We start from the raw sequence: 19,319 nt of genomic DNA on the forward strand, positions 1-19,319 counted from the left end.
GTACTCTGGCCAGCAGAGCCATGGGTATTACTGGTGTTATATTTGGCTAAAATCTTACCACCAATCTCAGCTTCTGGCATGGAAAGGCCACAGAAAGGATACAAAGCTACAACCTGAAGGTGAGACCCATCCCTTGCAACCTTTGCATGAGGTGAAGAAAATGAAGGAAATGAATAAACTGCCCACCTGCTAAAATTGGTGCTGCAAACTGCCCCCAGGAGAACTGCCAAGGAATCCAACCTCATATTGCCTGGGGAATGCAAGAGTTCCACTGTGGCTCCTCAGACTCTGTTCCCATCCTTGCCCTTCTGCCCAGGAAATACCATTTAATGCATGTGCCCAGTTACTGCAACAACTTTGAAGAAAGGAAGAGTAAGGTTTGCATTTTAGTTTCCTCATAATAAACTCTTAATTTTAGTCTGCTTGCCTCAATATAATTTCTGGTTTATATCCTCTGGTGTCTGTGGCTTTACCTTCCATGCAGGATGACAGATTGAGTGCTAATTTTACCACCTGTAAACCTTGTTTATTTCAAAATGTCACTTGTTTTTTATATCTGAAGTGTCAAGAGAGATGTTCTCCCAGGACACCAAAAATCAGTCATTATTATAACACAGCTATTAAGCCACCCATGTCTCAAACACATCAGTCAAAGACATCTGTCCTGCAACTATACAGCAGAAAGGGCAGCATGTTATTAGAGAGAAAGAGAGATACCAGCGGAGCCAAAATAATTTTCTGAATATATCACTGAGGCTGTCTGAATGCTGTAGAACCCACGGCAGAACCCACATATTGTAAAGGAAGTTTCAGTCCACTGTGATCGTGTAATTGCTCCACGGTAATTCCTTCTAGAAACTTCAACGGCTCTGAATCTGGGCTCCCACACATGTTGTTGAGTAATTGCAAAAATTCTGTTTTTCCAGAAGGTTGAAGAAGAAAAAGCTCTTCCATAAGCCAGATTTCTTACCTCCAGGATTTTTGCAAGTTCTAGAAAATGCACCTAGCACATCCTAACATTTAGTTTGGAGTCCAACATGACCAGCATAGGAGCAAGGAAGGCAAGAAGAGAAAACTTTCTGAGGGCATCTGCTAGGCCCACGTTGGCTGTCTTGGCAAGACATGTCAGGATGCATTGGCAGTGCGCAGTGAGGCTGAAGATTCCCTACTGGCTGGAACCGAGTCATTTGCCAGGCTTTCCTTGTCAGGGAGAGTTAAACCAGTCACTGATCCTAATTCTAACACTGTTGTTGCAGCATTCCAATTTTTAATCGCTACATGACTTGTCAGGTTGAATATGAGCCACAAGAATAAAATTTAAAAACCTCCTAATAATGAGGGTGTCAAAGATGACTAGCACTTGGTGTTTCTTCCACTACCTTTCCATTTCTTAAAAGTGAAACTAAGTGCACTCATTTTCAAATGCCCTCTATCTTTTCATTTCTTCCCCCAATAGATCTTTTCCTGAAATCCACCAATATAGTCAGTGTAAGTAGCAAATTTCTGCACTCCTTATACAGTGTTGGGGGAGCTTACTTTGGGCTTAAGAGCATAATTTGAAAAGGAGTTCCCCTTCTTCCACTGTTATGGGACAATATGGTGGAGAATTAGGTAAAAAAATAAATGTGCCATATGCCTTCATCCTAGGATGGCAGCCTCTTTTTCTAGCTGCTTTGCTCCCTGTGTTTTGAAACCTATGAAAAGTGAATTTCCTGCCTTCAATGAGCAAGAATGAGCTGTCTTTGGTATTTGGACTGTCTTTGGACAGTTTTGCATATCACAAATTTGTCTTTAAATGTTTGAAATTTGAAGTAATTGTAGACAATTGACATAAGCAAAGCGGAAGACACCCAGAATTGAAAGGCGTTTCAGGCTACCAAACTGACACACACATCCCAGTATTCCTTTCCCCATGACAGAAGATGGTGGGGAGAGATGTGCTTCATGCTGTAAGTTCCTGGATGCTGCCAAAAAAATAATCTTCCTGAGTTCTCATTTGCAATTGAACTAATTTACCATCTTCATCTGCTGTTGGAATGAAATAAAATAATTAATTTTGAAAGACACCAGAATGCTAACAAATGTGGGCTGCTGAATGCCTGTCTTTTTCAAAAATTAGCTTACCCTTAGCAGTGTTTCAGTTCACTGATTTCTTCTTGAATTATTTTGTTATAGAATGCTTAAATTCACAGTACTTTCCACAGAAGAAAATCTGTACTAAAATCTCTAATCGCTGCAAAAAATGCAGGATCAGTTGACCTCATCTTGGATTGAGATTAGAAGTAAATTTACAGCACAATAAAGCTACATGCAAGAAGAATTAAATGCAGTTATGATTTTAATACTGATACCAACAACTGGAACAATTCAATATTTATTGTGGAAATTTAGTTCAGCATCAGAGCTGAGTCAAGAAAATGGAATAATCCAATTAAAAATTGGTGATGTGGTGAATTCGTCAGTGTTTGAGATGCTGTGGTTTATTTGAAAGGCTGCATATTTTGGACTGAGCTCAATGACTGTTGCAAAATGCTATGTTTTCATGAAAAAATAAAAAAGTTTATCTGGGACTACAAAGGCAACTACATAGAAGGAGAAATTGTGGTGTGTGCCTCGCCTCCAGCCAAGGCAGTTGCTGTGGTAGGGCTGTAAATCCATCAGTGCAATTTACTGCAGCAACACAACTTCTGAAATCCATCCCCATGTTCCCTACAGTGAGGCAGGAACAGGGGCTCTAACTCCCAGGTGCATTTGGTATTTGGGGAAATGTCCATGGAGGCTCTCCAGCCCTATCAGCCTTTTTCCTGGAAGCACACTGCTGCTCCAAAGAGCTCTTCATGGCTCCAAGAAAAAGCTGTGGTGGAAGCTGTCCTTTTCTTAGTAGAACAGAGAAGTTTGCACTGAGTAATGCTCCTTGGTGCTTCTTTGGTCCCTCTATTTTACTCAGCTGTTATTAAAATCTCTATTTTACTCAGAACTTAGTGCTACAACATCTATGCTATCCTTTCCTTTGGGAAGCTGAAAGGTACATCATTGAAGAGATAACACAATGTAGGTGTGGCTTTACAAAAAGTAAAATTAATGGGCACTTACATTTATTGCTGCTTAACTGATGAGTTATCTAGTGCAGTGGCTTTTGTGCTGTTCACCATCCCTGTTGCTATCTCTCTTTCCTGTAAATATAAACTGTTCTGGCAGAGCTAATAAGACTTTTTAAGTATAAATAAAATTTTTCACCAAGGAGCATTCTTGGCTCTATGTCCCAGTTTCAGAAATACACAAAACTAGGATTCAAGAAAACTTTCCTAACCAAAAAAAGTGCCAGGAGAGGGGCAGAAAAACTATATTTTCCTTTTAAAAACTCAGACTATGGGTAGTTTGAGGCTTTGTTCCCTTTTATTCTGATCATCAGAGGCTGAGGAAAATCACACTTGAGTTCAGAAAAAGGTGTTATTTTTGTCATTTCTATTATGAGAAAACTGGGATGAATGTGATTTTGAGTTTGGCTTAGAAATAGCTTATAAGTTAAGTTTTGGTTTTGCAGAACAAAGTCTGAAATTATTGTGCATAAAGCATGCTTATTATTGAAATAATGAACTTGTATAGACTTGTATAAAAATAAGATTTAGCCTTTTTAATCTTTCCTGACAACCCAGGGTACTGGAACTCTTTTCCTTCTCTCCGAAGCACAACTTGGTTGAGATTTTCAAAAGAGGGAAACAGGATTAAATTTGATTAAGGATTTCAGGGGTTCAATGTAGGGTAAATTATTTTTATCCATTCTGATTTGACTTTGTATGAGAAACTAAGCTGAGTTTGTACTTTAGCTACCTATGTTTTAAAACAGTGACTCTCTATAGAAAATGTATTCAGATGACATGAAACTGTCCTTTATCAACTATTCAGTAAATTATCAAAGTATTTCAGGTGTTTATCTTAGACCTCAGTTTCTGATTAATATATTGGAGTGAAATATATATCCAAATTAACCCTACACTTTTCTGTCATTATACAACCTAAACTTGCCCAACAAACCCTCTGTGCATCTCTTAGTTTCCTTCAATTTAGATTGATTAGGGGAGAGGGCTTTTCTGATAAAAGAATGGCTTAATCTTTATTTGCCTAGAGCAGTTAGAAAAATAAGTGAAGCAAGCAGCCTCCTGTGACTGATTTCTGCTCACTTAAGGCAATTCACCCTTGAAACAGAGAATAATTGTTCTCCATCCTTTTCCAGACATTGTCTTCCTTTTCATGTATTATATCCAAATATTCTTTAAGATTTTGAACATTAGAGTAATACAGGATGAATCAGAGCCATGCACCAGGCTAAATTTTGCCTACAGAGGCTTATCCAGAGATTTCACAAAAGGCAATGGAAACCACACACACATCCAGGAGTAAAATTTGGTCCATGGCCTCCCTAAATTTTGAATTAAAAAAAAAAAAAAAGAAAAAAGAAAAAAGTGAAAGAAAGAGAAAGAAAAAAAGATGTATTTCTATTTCAAACAACAAGATAATAATGTGTGGGCTTTGATCAAACTGCTAGATGTCAACAATATAATATTTTAGAGCTGTGCATTTTATAGGAATTTACTGCCTAGGTGGTACTATTCTGGACAAGAAATGTGTGTGTACCTGGGAAATTCCCTTTTTGGGCACCTTTAGCTTCTGTACCTCAGTTTTGTGTGGAAAAGGTAACAAATGTTTTCCTTTCAGTACACACAGAGAAGGAGAACCACTCCATCTCCTCTTTTACTGAGCTCTATTTAAAAAAAAACCACCATTTTTTTCTTTCTTGCAACTGGTCAAATGCTTGGCAATGACCAACAAATTATATGCTTTGTCTTATTCAGAAGGAACCTATGAAACTCTTTTTAGCTAGATTAGGTCTAGCCATAATATTATTATCTTGTCAGGCTGAGCTTGAAAGTGAAACAACTCCTAGAAATTCCAAGTTTAGTAATCCTTAATGTAAACATTTCTCTATAATTGGATTTAAATTAAATTATTGTTACTCCAGTAACAAAACTGTACCAAGGGTGGGTACAGTAGTTCACCCTGAAACTTTGTTTTTTAGTGACTTCTTCCTCAGAGCTGCACCTTACAAATTCTTTTCTATCAGTGGAACTGAGGACACAGTATGATACTGCAAACTTAATCTTAAGAACTGTTTTTGAACTGCAAAATTTCATCAAATAATTATTTTTAATTTTAGGGTTGAAGAATAATACAAAGCAAAAGTAAACTTTCCCTTAAGAAAAATTTTAAAAAAAATTAGTTACAATTTGGAGAGTAAGGCTTTTACAGAGCTATCTTAAGCAAATTAAGGCTGTATGCCTGGAAATATATTTGCTAGAAATGCATAATTAAAACTACAAATAACAAACTGTTGAGAAGTATTTGGTTGTGGTCCTTCAAAAGCTGTAATTATATATCCTGCAATATATATATATATATATATTGCTGCCTCATAGTTTAGTTCGTTGCACTCTATCTGAAAATGCAGCACTTAGGCTTTTCATTAAAAAAGTCTTCCAGTGCCTCCAGTGACAGGGAGACCAGCATAGGTCATATAGCTGGGGACTGACCCAAAGCTGTAAACTGTAAATACCAAAATGGAGCACAGATAAACTGCTGACTTTATAAAAATCATGGGTGTTTTAATAGGATAAGAACTTCAATTGTTCTCTTCCTTTATTTCATCATACCCACTGTGTTGGACAAATTTGTGCTGGACAAATTTGTGTCAGCTCATACAGTTCTCTGCAGGTGATTTGCAACGTGTGTGTTTAGTGTAAATTTTCACTAGAAATTTCTTACAGCTGAATGTTGCTTCATCATGCTAGGTTCTTTCAAATGCTCATTAACAGTGAGTTGGGATGGACCAATTCTTTACCAGCTGATCCTTAGGAGGTGTTTGTGAAAAAAAAAAAAATCACTGCTTCATGCACCTAGGTATGATATCAAGGAGACACTGAACTGTTGTATAATAAGAAGAGAAAGTATGAAGTTAAATAGTCACCTCTTCATGAGTCTAGACCTGTAAAATAATGCATTTGTTCATGAAACTCTGAGCAGAATAGAAATAGGTGTTTTTAATCTTGGATTATAATACAAAATCCAATGGTTTTAAGAGTCCTGAATCAACTACTTTTTACTTCTCAGTCCCTCTGCAATAAAACCTATGGCATTTCTATAGTGGACAGTTGGTTAAGGGCATCACCTGCTAAACTTCCAAGTTGTACCAGTTCTTGCTATTGTGCTGTTTGTGGTTCTTCCTTTTGCCAGTATATCCTTGACACAGACTTTCAAAAATAGTATGTCCTGTTTTAAAAATAATGATTTAATAAGTAGACATGAATGGGTGTGTAATTCAAAAATGCAGCTTGCTAACCCCATCCTTTTTTAGCCTCTGCAGTTAGAACTGAGACGTAGTTTTACTGTGACACACTGTGAGAATCTGTATCTCATTGTTGCTTAGATCATGGATGGGCAACAATGGCTTTTTTCAAAGTTTCACAGACTAGCAAACTTAAAGTAGCTCCTTTTAATTGAAACCCAGACATACTTTTAGGTAAAAACAAAACTGAGCTAGCTTGAGTTTTTCCCAAGCCAAACAAAAGAGATTGGAACTTTCCATTGTTTTTGTCTGCCAACCATGCATTGTTAAAGGAATCGAAATAAAGAGGGAAAGGGGTCAAGGGTTATAGAGCTCATATTTCCACTCTACATGACCCCATCTCAGCAATAGTGGGACCCTCGTGATCAGTTCCTGTTGGTCTAACGGAACAGCCATTTCTTAAGAAAAGGAATTACTGCGTACAGTACCTTTGTGACTAACAGAAGAATACCCCAGCTCTTCAAAGGTCCTTTCATTACAGCCTCTGAAGAGGACTCTGACATTACTTTCTTGAGATTATAATGAAAACAGCTGTACTTGTACCAATTCCCCTTTTTATTATTTTTTTGGAACAAAACAAGATTGATGTTATGCCACTTTCTGTTCTGTCATGAGAATAAGGTATCACAAATGCTAATAACTTCCACAGTAGCAATATGCACTACTTTGATCTTTTCCCTATTCTTTAATTTGGGCAGCTGGCCACTAAATTCCTTCCTTAAAATCTGTACTGCCTAAAAATTCAAAGGGAAAAATGGCCAACAAAATCAAATGTACACATTTAAAACCATTCATCTGACTAGTCCAGTTCAAATCCTACATGAGCAGGATTGCAAATACCATACTTTGATTTTTGTGATTCTAGACACTGAAATCTTAATACACATTCTTTTGACAATAGATTGTTGCAGAACAAGAAACACCCCAAACAACCAATCCTCATTAAAACCTAAAGTTTGTAATCCCTTCATTCTTACTGGTTGCTTTGCCAAAGACTTCTTAAGAGATTATTGAGCTTATTAATGAAAATCCAAAAGTAATTTTAAGAGATTTTTTTCTCCTTATAAGACAGTAAAATTAAACATATTGTGGATTTTATTTTTTCCAGTCAAAGGCAATGCAAGAAGGCAGGATCTGGCAACAGAAGCTGTCAAGATTCCAAACCCAGAAATGCAAACACCTACTGTCCAAATTATTGTTGTACTGGTAGAAACAGGTGAGTAGCCTTTGGTGCTACTGCTAATAAACAGAACAGAACTGTGTATTGCCAGTTGAATTTCTTTTTCAGGAACTCAACTTTCAAAGTGAATCAGAAGTACAATTTTTCTGTTCTCTGCATTTCACTTTGGTCCCAGTTCTATCTTCATGACAAGCACCATTAGCCTCGTTTACACAAATACTGCAATGAAAATGATAAAGTGACTGGTAGCGCTCAGAATTTGCAAGTAAAGATCTCTAAATGAGAATTTTGGATCCTCACTTCCAACCAACAGCAACAATTTAGATACTTAAGTTCTTTCCTGGAAGCCACAGTACAATGTTTCCAAAAGCAGAAAGAAATGCCTCATGGAAAATTCAGAATCAGCTGAAGATGTAATTTTGTTGCATAAATGCTTTTGAAAATATGACTGTTCTGTTCCTTAGTACATGAAATGTAATAATTTTTAGAAAATTTAAAATTTAGCAAAATTTGTATGAAATGGAGTGAGAGGAAAAAGTTTAACAAATACAGTCCCCAGAGTAAAAGCATCATGAGAGAACATCTACATATCCAAGTTAATTCACTGTTTGGGGTGTTTTTATTCTTGGTTTCATTTCAAAGAGAAAGATTAAAGTGGTAAATGAGGAAGTAACAGAGAAATATGAATTGTTATGTTTGTGAGTTACTGGGAGATGAGGTACTGCTTAGAGAAATAGGAGCCTCCTGAAGTGTTCAAAAAGATGAGAACATTGTATATGCTATAAAACAAGATTATAAAGTGGAATAAAATTTTAGGATGCATAAAATGAGAGGTATGAAATGGGGAGATATCTATCTATCTATCTATCTGATATTTATGGAGAGGAAACCAGTCAAACAGGGGATGTATTGCAATACATTGCAACTGATTTGATTGCATATATGCTTATGGCTACTCTTGTGTTCAGCCACACATAACTGAGTGCATCTTGCACAGTTGGGAGCAGGCTGGGGAAATTTTGTTTACACTGATATAAACTGTGGTCATTCTGCATGGATATTCTGAATGCAGCTTCAGTTTGGAAGGGGAAGGAGGGGATGCAGCAGGGTGAATGGAGCCTTGCAAACAAGCTATTACAGGAATTGATTTGTGTTGTACTAAAGGCTATTCATTACTCCTTTGCAATTTCTCTGCACACAACACAGTTTTTGTCTGCTAATATAGCTTTGAGTATGCATACTTATTTTTGTTTGAGCACTAGTTTTTGCTTTAGGCCTGGTTTTGCTGCATAAACAATTCCTGACAGTGGTTTGGTGCAGCAGAGTATCTGCTTGCCTAGGTATGTTTGACATACAGAGCAGATGGTTATGACTATAAAAGCCTTCCAGAGGCCACACACCACTGGGCATCTCTACTGAATTGTGCAGCTGTTTTTCAGGGTTTGAAGTACAAGAAAACCAGCAAAATGAGGAGGGAATATGATTGTACAGAATGGAAATCACCACAGTCATTCTACAAATTCAACTTAATGAATTAAATGTGGTGTTCCTTGTCATTCCAGTATTAGTAAATTCATAGAGCTATTCTCACTAAAAAATGTATTGAAATTGTCATCTGGAGACCTCCAACCTCACATTTTGCATCAGTGATTTAAGCTGAGAAACTTGTCCATGAACTTCAGAGATTAGTACATCAGTACAGATTTAGCACTGCTAACTCTTTAAGCCAGCAACCTCTTTTTAGGAGAGAATATAAATGCATGAGGTATGTCCCAAAATATGCTCTTAAATCTGCAAAAGTCTATTCATTATACTCTGTAATTATGCCTTTATGAATTGCACTGGAGCAATGTCAGCTGGCAAAAAGTAGATATAGAAATACACAAAACAAAATCTGCAATAGAAGCAAAGAAACATCTTGCATGATGAAGGAATATCGCACAGAACAGGATAGATGTGGGGCAAAAATTCAAAACTTAAACAGCAAAAAAGTGATCCTGTACAGAGTAATAGCTGCATAGTGTGCCCACGAGTAGAAGAAAGCCAGGGGAAGAGAGCTTCAAATTTGAACTCAGAAGATGTTATAAGGTAGTAGCCAGTAGGAAAAAGGATGTAATATAGAAAAAGGGCATTAGTGGGACCACTCTCAAAGCCAGTGATTCACTGAAAGGGACAGATATAATGACAGCAGAGCATTAAAGACAAGAATGGCAGAGTATCAGAAAATTCTTAGTTATCTTAGACTTTAAAGTAAAAAGACACACGTGCAGGGCCTGTCTGATCATTCCAGTATTTGAGAATATGTTTCATACTAACACTATTTTTTCTTTTTCCCTCTATACTAATGGATTTTTCTTGTAATAGTTTATTTGTTCCTGCTGAGATATGTACACATGCACATGTACACACTGCCTCACGCTCCTATACAGCTAAGCATGACCCAGAGTACAACATTATCTTCTGCATTTGTTCATATTCCTGGAAAAATACTCAAGGGAGGCAGCACAGATCTGATATATGGATGCCAATTTGTCCTTCTGTCTTAACAACACAGCCAAGGTCTGACCTTCCCCAGCTTCCAGGGGTTTCTGGGTAGAGGAAGGTAAAAAAAAAAAAAAAAAAAAAAAAAAAAAAAAAAAAAAAATCACGAGACTATTATAGATTAAAAGAGCCCTGAAAATGGAAAAATGTTAATTAATAAGTCATATACCTATAACGCATTTGGATTTTTACTTACCTTTGCCAGATTAAGATATTCAGATGAAGCACTGGAACTATACATACTTTAAAGAAAGGTGTGTACATAGCTGCAAAGGAAGGTGAAATACCTTTTTCCTAACAAGAGATTTAAATTATTTTTTAATATCTTTTGTGAATCACTACTAAAGAAAGTAGCAACTTCTCAAGCTTTTGGAAAAAAAAGAAACAAAAGAACAGCCTTTGGATGCCCACAGTAGGTGGCATCAGCTACTGACCTACCTACTAATAAGGCAAATGAAAGGAAAACAGCCTGAGAGGGAACTAAATAGCAGAGAGCTAAAGTCTTGAGAACAGGCAAAGGAGGCATACAGTGCTTAATTCACCCTGACTAAAAAGCTCTGTCAAACCACAAGTTGAAGATACAACCATTACAACAGGAAAAAGTTAATTGCATTATATTCTTTTGACTGGAATACTGCTGGAATACGTGGCTGAAAAGAGAAAGTCTAGTAAGAGTCTTTAAGAAAATAACATATAGCCTGGGAGGAAGCACTAGGGCTACTCAGGCTTCAGTGTGCTGTTGCAGGAGCTCTGTCCTAGTGGATGATCTATGGGAAATAGCTCTGAAATCAAATTAACTGAGCTGCATTGGCTTCACAACCAGCACTTTGTGCAGTAAACAGAATCATGGGACAGAATAAATTAGACAGAAAAGTCCGAATCATAAATGCTTTCCTTGGCTGCTTTGGAAATGTGCAATGCTTATTAGAGTTCCTAAACCTGTTCCTGTCCCTTAAAGCCTTCTGGAATATTTAGAAAACATTTCCTTAGAGCCTCAGGACTTTTCCTACACTCTCTTGTAAGCAAATAGAGGATTTTAACATGTCTTTAATAATCATAAACTTTTCTCTGAAGCAGCTCATTGTTCCATTTTTTACATTTACTGAATATCAACATTAGGGTTTGATTAATTAATATATTTAATACTTAGTTTGATGTATTTTTGATAATTCTATATTATTAAATTTATATACAAATATTTAATATATACATAATGTCTGGTGAAAACACTGTCCTGAAAAGCCTTTTTGGGAACTTTTTTGACATGGAACAGTTTTGCTACTACTGTTATTTTTGGTTATTTATTTTTCACTGTTACTTTGGCATTTGACTCATTTTACATTTCTAATATGCATTATTTGATTTTAACGCTTAACTTTGAAATAATGCAAAAAACACAATTAAAACATTTTTTAAATGTATGTATTTTTATGTGTTTTATTGGCTTAAGGGACAAGAAGATTGAAGCCTTGATGTCTTGCAAGTTTCCCAGTTAAAAAAAAAAGGAAAAAAAAACCCACATCTATACAGAATTCTTGCCTTTTTGTTTGGAAAGATTCTTGCAATTTCTTCCCATGGCTTTAGTGACTTCTAGAAATTTCTCATATAGTCCATACCATCAGCAGGATTCTTTCTCAGATTTCTCACCCTTTTTAATTTGTAACCCCTAGTTACCTGCTCCATCCTTTCCTTCCCCCTCCCTTCTCCAACACTAATAGGCCTGCTGGAATCCACCTTCTAAATGAAATCAGTCAAGTCACCTCAACTTAGATTGCCTTATTCCCATGCTGTAGAATGAAAGCACTTCATTGAATCAAAAATGTTCTACATTCAATTGTCATAAATAACAATGCACAGCAAAGAACTTAAGCTATCAACATAAACAATACAATATGAAACTGTGCTTCAAACCAGATGCTTCTTTATTTCTGCCCAAACAGTTTGAAGAGCCTGTTAAAATGCTTCAAGTTGCTGTTTACAGAGGGTCAAACGAACATTTCTCAATGAAATGTGTCCCTTCTGGTTCCTTAATGATTAAATACAGTGAAACAATAGCCATTTAAAATAGCAAAAGAATATCTGATGATTTTTTTTTGTTAGGATTGTTAAAATAGGAGGAGTTGAAAATCTTTGTGTGAGGTGAGAGAAAAATGCTCTGACAGGATCTGAGTCACCTCAAAGATTTTGACAATTTGTCAAAAATCATTACACTTGTCAAGTAGCCTTTTTGCAGGACACTCGGGAAAACAAGCAGCATCTTTGCTAGGATTGGCAAAGAATTTCCCACAACACCCCAAAATGTTGCATCATGTGTCTGCTCCACCTCCCTTCACCTCCTCCTCCAAAATGAGTAATCTCAAGCACAGATCTTCATTCCTGGAGGAAACAAGCAATCCAATTAAAATCTGTGTGCTTGTGCTGTTGACAAAGGGTTCTCTGTAACCCCAAGATTCCAGTTTTGCCTCCTGGATCCTGCTCCTGCTGTCCTATGCCATCATTCAGCCTGGTGTAGGTATTGCCCTTGGCTCTGTAGCATTAAATTTTTGTTCTTTTGAGATTTGTTGGTAGAACTTCAACCTTTAGAATCCACTTTAATCTGTTAAATAGAGCTGAGCTTCACAGAAAAATACTTTGCGCTTACCCAAAGACACCCATGCAACTGGAATGTCAAATGGTGACTGAAATAAGATGAAAGTTGATTTTGTTTGATAAGAAACACACCATTAACAACAACAACAAAAAAAAGGCAGGTGGGAGTAAACAATGCCTTGATTCTTCATGGTCTGGAATGAAATTGTATTTCTTTTCACACTTTATCAAAACCTTGTCAGGACCTGGAAAACAGAGCTACCAGGTCACTGTATTTCTGTTGCAACTCCATGGAGTTTTGGTATTTGTGACCTCATTCTTACCAACTATTCATATTTAAACCTTTCAGAGTTTTGCTGTACAATAAAAGTGAAGCCAGCAACATTTCTGTTAAATTCACATTATCATGTTGGAGAGTCTGACCTTTTCTGTAAACATACACAGCATGCAAACATCAAAACAGTCAAGGAATAGCAAAACAGGTAATAAGTTTTTGCTGTATGAACTTAGTTACTCAGCTTCCTCATGTGTTAGAATCTTTATAAGGCAGATAAATAATAAATGAGATTCTTATTAAACTGGATCAATTCACATCAGGTAAATAAGTGCTTTCCTTAAGAAATTGCAAGTTTATGGAGATTAATATGATGGGTTTCACAGTACTTTTTTCTAAGTTGAATGCTTGTTTCAAGAGAAAAATTCTTAAAACTCTTTGCCTCCATAGAGGTAAATTTATAATCCTGTCTTTGTATTTCGGGCAAGAAAATACAGGGAACCTTCTTTCCTACTTTAAAACCTGAGATAGGACAGAGGCCTGGGAGTCCCTAATTCTGGTGAGAACAAGATCTTCTTTCCTACATTTGGTGTCCTAAAAGGGCCATGAAGTTACTGGTGCATATCAACTATAAACCAGTCTGCAAAACTGGCAGGACATAGAGTGGTTGGTGGTGCACTGGTGGGATTATTCTCATTTGGATTTGACTGCAGGAGCCTCTCAGTACCTCTGGGGTTGCTGTGAGACAGGGAGATTGGGAAAGGGTTTTCAGCCTGTGTGGTGTTATGCAGCATGCAAAGGTCTCTTCTAGCCTGTTAGAAGATTCACAGCAGTTTCTGGTTATTATGGAGAGAAATAAGTGTACAAAGAACTACCTGTATATCTGCATACATTGATGTATAAAAGATATATGAAAAGATAAAAATGTGGGTGCTGGTCAGGTGCACGGGTCTTGCAGCATCTCCCCTCTGTCCCCAGCCCCAGATTTATTTTGCAGACTCCCCCTCTTCCTCCTTCTCGCTAAACCTCACCAATAGGCTCAGACTGCAAATTCTGGGGTTGGGATGACCAGTCAGATGATGGCTTTTTGGATGAAAATTAAGCAAAATAAGTAAGAAAAGGTCATGAGCATGTTGAAAATCCCACTAGCCATCACAGACAGGTACAGTGGCCACGCTGCCTCTCACAGACTCCATTTCCACAGATAACAACTGCTGCCCATTAGGCCCAGCTCAGCTGCAGACATTAAGCTCTTTGCACTGCATGAACCCATGCTAAGTGAAGTGCATCACTGTAACTGACTTTCTATATCTCTACCTTAGCTTCCCCCAAGAACTATGGTAAAAATAATGGCATTTGTTCGTTATTGTTCCTGCTTTAGCTCCCTTTAATTATATCTTTGCCCATCCCAGACTTTCTGCCTGCAAGAACAAATTCTGAAAGTACACAGGACAAAAATATGTAGGTTTTACATCACAGCAAGAGTTTTCTGTCCTCAGGTGTTGTATTCCATCTTTGTTGGAAATGTGAAGTAAAATTTATGCCAAGTTTACACTGTTAAAATGAACAGAAATTTTGGCCAGGATACTTTGATATATAGGGTACAAGCCACTTAAGTTTAGTTAGGCTGATTTCTAAGCTCCAGAAAGGATCTATTGAAAGAATGAAGCATATTAAGGCTATGGCAGACCCTTGGTATTTGGCCTGTATTAATTCTAATATGATAATATCATTCAGGTTGCAGAAAAAGTAGCTAAGCACCAAATGGCTTGCTTAGAAGATAGCAACAGGTACTACAAATATTAAAAATCATTTAATAATGGAACAAATAGAATGACAGGAGGCTATCAGAATTTACATAACTGAAATCAATCCTGCTTCAGGCAAAATGATGAGCTAGATGATCCCCCTTTCTGATTGTTATAGTATGATTAATCCTATGATTTTCTGATCCACTTTCCTTAATTTCTTTTGAGAAATCATGTGTCTATCTGTGAATAGGTACAGGGCATTAAAGAAGTTTTCTCACAGCTTTCTGAACCTTCCAGGAAGAGGATGGAAGTTTTAGACCATATCCTCTTTGCACAGAGGGTGTACAGGTAGGGAACAGAGAAAATGCAGTATTAGCCTTTTTCATTTTGACCTTTAGCAGACCTGCCAGCCAGCACTAGCTCAAAGAGGAGACTTGGTGGAAGAGAAGGGGTTGGTCTGTTTTGCTTCCTTTAGGAAGGTTACAGCATACTCGCCTTTCTCCACTTAGGTTGAAAGTCAGTCCTTTATGAGATCACATCCAGAGACATTTTATAAGATCATTTTTCTCCTTGATGTTATTTGGGCTTATGGACATTTAAAAAAGATATTTTTGGTACAGAACTGGTAATTCCCTCTCCCTGAGTAGCTTCCCAGAGGGTTGTTACTTTTCTGTGCTGTGTATAAATCTGTAAATTACTTTATTTTTCCCTGTGTTTCATAGAACAGTTAGTAAGATCATAAGTGGTGGCTTTTTGCCTCAGAGGTTTGGAAACACTGTCGTCAGTTGAGTTTTGACTGCATTTGCTTAGTTTGAAGTCATGAGTCTCTGCTGCCAGCAGACAGTTAGCATCTTCAGGATGTTCACTTAAGAACATCCTAAAGATAATTGAAATTTCAATTCCTCAAACTGCCAGTATTAAGTAATAATTTCATAGCTGATCTTTGAGAGATTTGTGTAAAAATGGTTTGCCCAGCCCACACACTGTACAGGAAAAACTGCACCCATCACTCTCTGCCTGAATTGGCACAGCTTTTGAATGAGCTACAGAGATACGTACTCAGAGGATCTTCTGTACATGCAAAATGCTGACTTTGGCAGCTCCAGCAAAGGCTGGAATATGGGCCTGAACTGAAAAACTTACATATACAAGGGAAAATCCAGCTACTTTTGCTAACACAGATGTAAATCAGGAATATGCCTTTGACAGTCGGTGGTACTACACTGCACGGGCAGGGAATCGGGGCCAGAACAGAGATCTGGAATGCTGCCAAGCTGAAGCCATATTAGGTTGATACCTGTTCTGAAAACCTATAGAAACCATCATCTCCCAGTTTATCAAACCACAACTACAGATGCTTAAATAAAAATGAAAAAACCCCAGTGTGTTTGTGAAATCTGGCCTTTATTTTTTATCACTCTCATGACAAAAAGTGTTAGAAAAATGTCTTAAACCACTACTTGGGGATTTCCTCCAAGCACTATGCCAGCTGCTCTCAGCCTCCATTGTGAAATGATGGGCTGCTGGCATAGCCAAAGTACTTTACACTCCAGCAACCACTGGATGCATAGCAGCCCTTTGGGAGTCATTACCAACTGGTGTAATTTAGGGCAGCCCTGAGGCAACTCTAAGTCACAGTCTTCAGGAACTGGAGGCTATAAAGGTGGCATAACACCTCTCCTCTAGGTCTATAATCTGCAATAACATTTACAATACAGACTGCATCATATTATTTCCATGTTTAATTAGAGTACAGAATATCAAACATTTTGCTTTAACACTACCCCGTGTGCTGTTACTGGCTCTGTATGTGATTTAATGGGTGATCAATCATTCACATATCAGTGGTGATGCAAACCTGATGTTCATTTGCTCTTTTTCACTTCATGCATGGATCTCATGTAACAAGAAAAGAAATATATATGAGGAATGTGGTAGTTCTGCATTGCTGTTAAATCTCAGCAAGCCCACTTAGAATCAAGAAATAAGGTAGCATCAGTTTACAGACCAGCTTTTCAGTGGCATAATTCCAAGTCTGTACTATTGGCCAGCATGGCTTATGCTTTGCTTTCATAGCCAAATATGTGATGCTTGACATATCAAGTCAGCTGCAGTTTTTTTTTGAGTGGCTATTGTTGATACAGCTGTAAAAGAGTCCTTTCTCCTTTCCAAAGAATTATCACTAAATTGCATTAACCAGAGAGAGACCCTCTTCACTGGATCAGCACTTAACAAAAAGTGCCCTGTCATCATTTTCCTTTCACTCTCTTCTCACTGCCCTTCTGATCTGATGCTGCTGTCCACTTACATTTCAAATGGGTATTATCCTGCAATTCATCTTCAGATATCAACAGGAAAATCACCTTCAAGAAACTGGAGGGGTTAGACCTTGTAAAGGAAAAATGGTGAGATTTATGCCACTGTTTCAGGCCAGAGAACTGAGTCCAGCTGAGCTCAGGAAGAGATAGGGCCAAGGGTGGTTGGTGTGCTCATGGAAGGAGAGATGCAGGCAGTGCATGCCTGGCAGGGTCGTGCTGGGGAAGCAGAGCTGCAGGAGCTGGCAGAGTTGAGGGTCTGTGTGCCCAGGGGATGAGGAAGAGGCTGGGATTTCCCAGGTATGCTAGGCACAGAGGACACATGGATGCCATTCCTCTGTGCTGCTCTGCAAGTGCATCCATGTAGCTCTAAAGGACAGATCCAAATGATCCCTTCCAGAAGCAAAAGCAGGAAAGCAACCTGAAACCTCCCAGGGAAAAGGGAATAACTATTTTGCCAAGTGATATCAACACAACTTTGTTGGAATTGTAGTAATAAGACAGAGCTGACAAGTGATGACTTCTCTGAGGTGCTTTTAACCTTAATAAGAGCTCCATTAATTTTTCATATTATTGATAAAGCAAATTAATACACATCTCCAAACAAGCAAAACATAAAAAGGCATCAAAACCAAACTGAAATAATTGAATATTATTTGTAGAGAATGCCATTAAAATAATGTAAATCTTCTTTTGTAAATTAACTTCATGCATAACTAGAAATGATTAGCATGCATACATACCAACCTCTGTGTTTGTAATTTTGACACACATCCTAATAGACTTGGGGTGTTTTATACACTTACATTCTGAAAGCATTATTCTGTATGAATGCACAGTAACTGAGAAAGAACAAAAGGGAAGACATGAAGGTGGTGGAAGTGCTGTCACTGAGTCTCCCAGGCCATAAGGGAGGACCTCCCTCCCATGGCAAGGACAAGTGGGAAGACACTGGCCAAATATTAACTCTTCCACATAAGTGGGAGCATCTGGGCACTCCTGAAACCATTGGCACTGCATATTTTAGTACAAGCACAAATAGTGCTTCTAGGCATTTACAGCATGGGAGCTCATATCTCCGGCCAGTGGGAATTTTCCTGAGTTCAGAGAAGGAGTAAGGAAACTTTTTAATGAATATTTTGGCAGATGTACAGTCTCTATTACAAAACCCATGATCTTCTTTAGCTTTGCTTTGCAAGGGATAGTGTGAAGGAATCATTGCAAGCAAATATCACTAAATAAACATATATTTTCTTGGGCAAATTTAAAAGATTGTTCAAGCAGTTATCTAAAATCTGTGTTTGGATGATTCATAAGAATCATCCAAATCTTATCATTGGTTGATAAGAAAGGTGATGATAATCTAGTTAAATTTTTCAGAATTTTACAGTAGATTCTCAAGGAAATTAAATAAAAATATCCCCAGTTAGTGTAACAGCTCTTACCTGAATCCACAAATATGTGTTACCTTCTTCCTGGAACAAAGACAAAAAAAAAGTCTGATGTTCTGTTTCTAATATCAGTCCCAACAGCTCCCAAAAGAATTAAACTTTATAAAAATATTTTATATTAATTACTTAATTAAAATAATTTAGTTGATGCTTTATATTTAAAATATTAGGAATTGATAAATGCATATCTGAATGATGAGTGGCTATGGAATACTTGAAAAGTCACAGGAGAAATCAAGATCCCTTTCACCAATATCTTCTACTTCTGTGCAGACTTCAGGTAGTCAGAGCAGATGTGAACCCAGCCCAAGCACGGGCCTGCCATGTGCTGGGAATTTGGAAAGCTCTCTGTATGTGTTTCAAAACTGGGACTAAAAACATCGCTGAAAACCGCTGCCAAGCTCTTGGTGTCTTGAAAGCCTCAAAGAATTGAATCTTCCCTCATGTGTTTGTGACAGACTTTGTTTTAGTTCTTATTCTTGTACCCTATGTAAACAATAATGTTTGTGAGCTAGCAGTGGGCACTTGGGAATAAAAGCATAAACAAACAGGAATATTAAATACTGTAGTTTTTTTAATTTCTGAGCTACAGATATAAAGTCTTATTTTAATTAAGCATTTTCTACTTCTGTCTGCATCAGTATTAAAGTTGCAAATTTATCCAAGGCAATTTAGTGTTTGAGCAGAGAGATAATAATCCACATTTAGTGAAATTAGCCAGGAGGGTAGGCTCCTGTCTAGAATTATTTACATTCTTTGACCCTTTAGGCTCAACCCTTTATCCAATCAAATTTATCTAGCAGAACTTGTAGCCTGAC

The 19,319-nt window shown here is 37.4% G+C and overlaps 1 long non-coding RNA gene across 6 annotated transcripts in view; it reads left to right on the plus strand.

Moving 5' to 3' along the window:
• The window catches only part of LOC110473922 (uncharacterized), a 193,478-nt gene that overhangs the window by 144,103 nt on the left and 30,056 nt on the right, over positions 1–19,319 (plus strand). For 5 of the 6 annotated variants that reach the window (XR_014957215.1, XR_014957218.1, XR_014957216.1 and 2 more), the window contains one exon: positions 1–19,319. This exon is cut by the window's right edge and continues 22,554 nt beyond it. This is a non-coding gene — a long non-coding RNA (uncharacterized LOC110473922). The other variant, XR_014957220.1, reaches the window with a different exon arrangement.

Source organism: Lonchura striata, chromosome 9 (assembly GCF_050655825.1).
Source record: "Lonchura striata isolate lonStrDom1 chromosome 9, ASM5065582v1, whole genome shotgun sequence".
Lineage (NCBI taxonomy): Eukaryota > Metazoa > Chordata > Aves > Passeriformes > Estrildidae > Lonchura > Lonchura striata.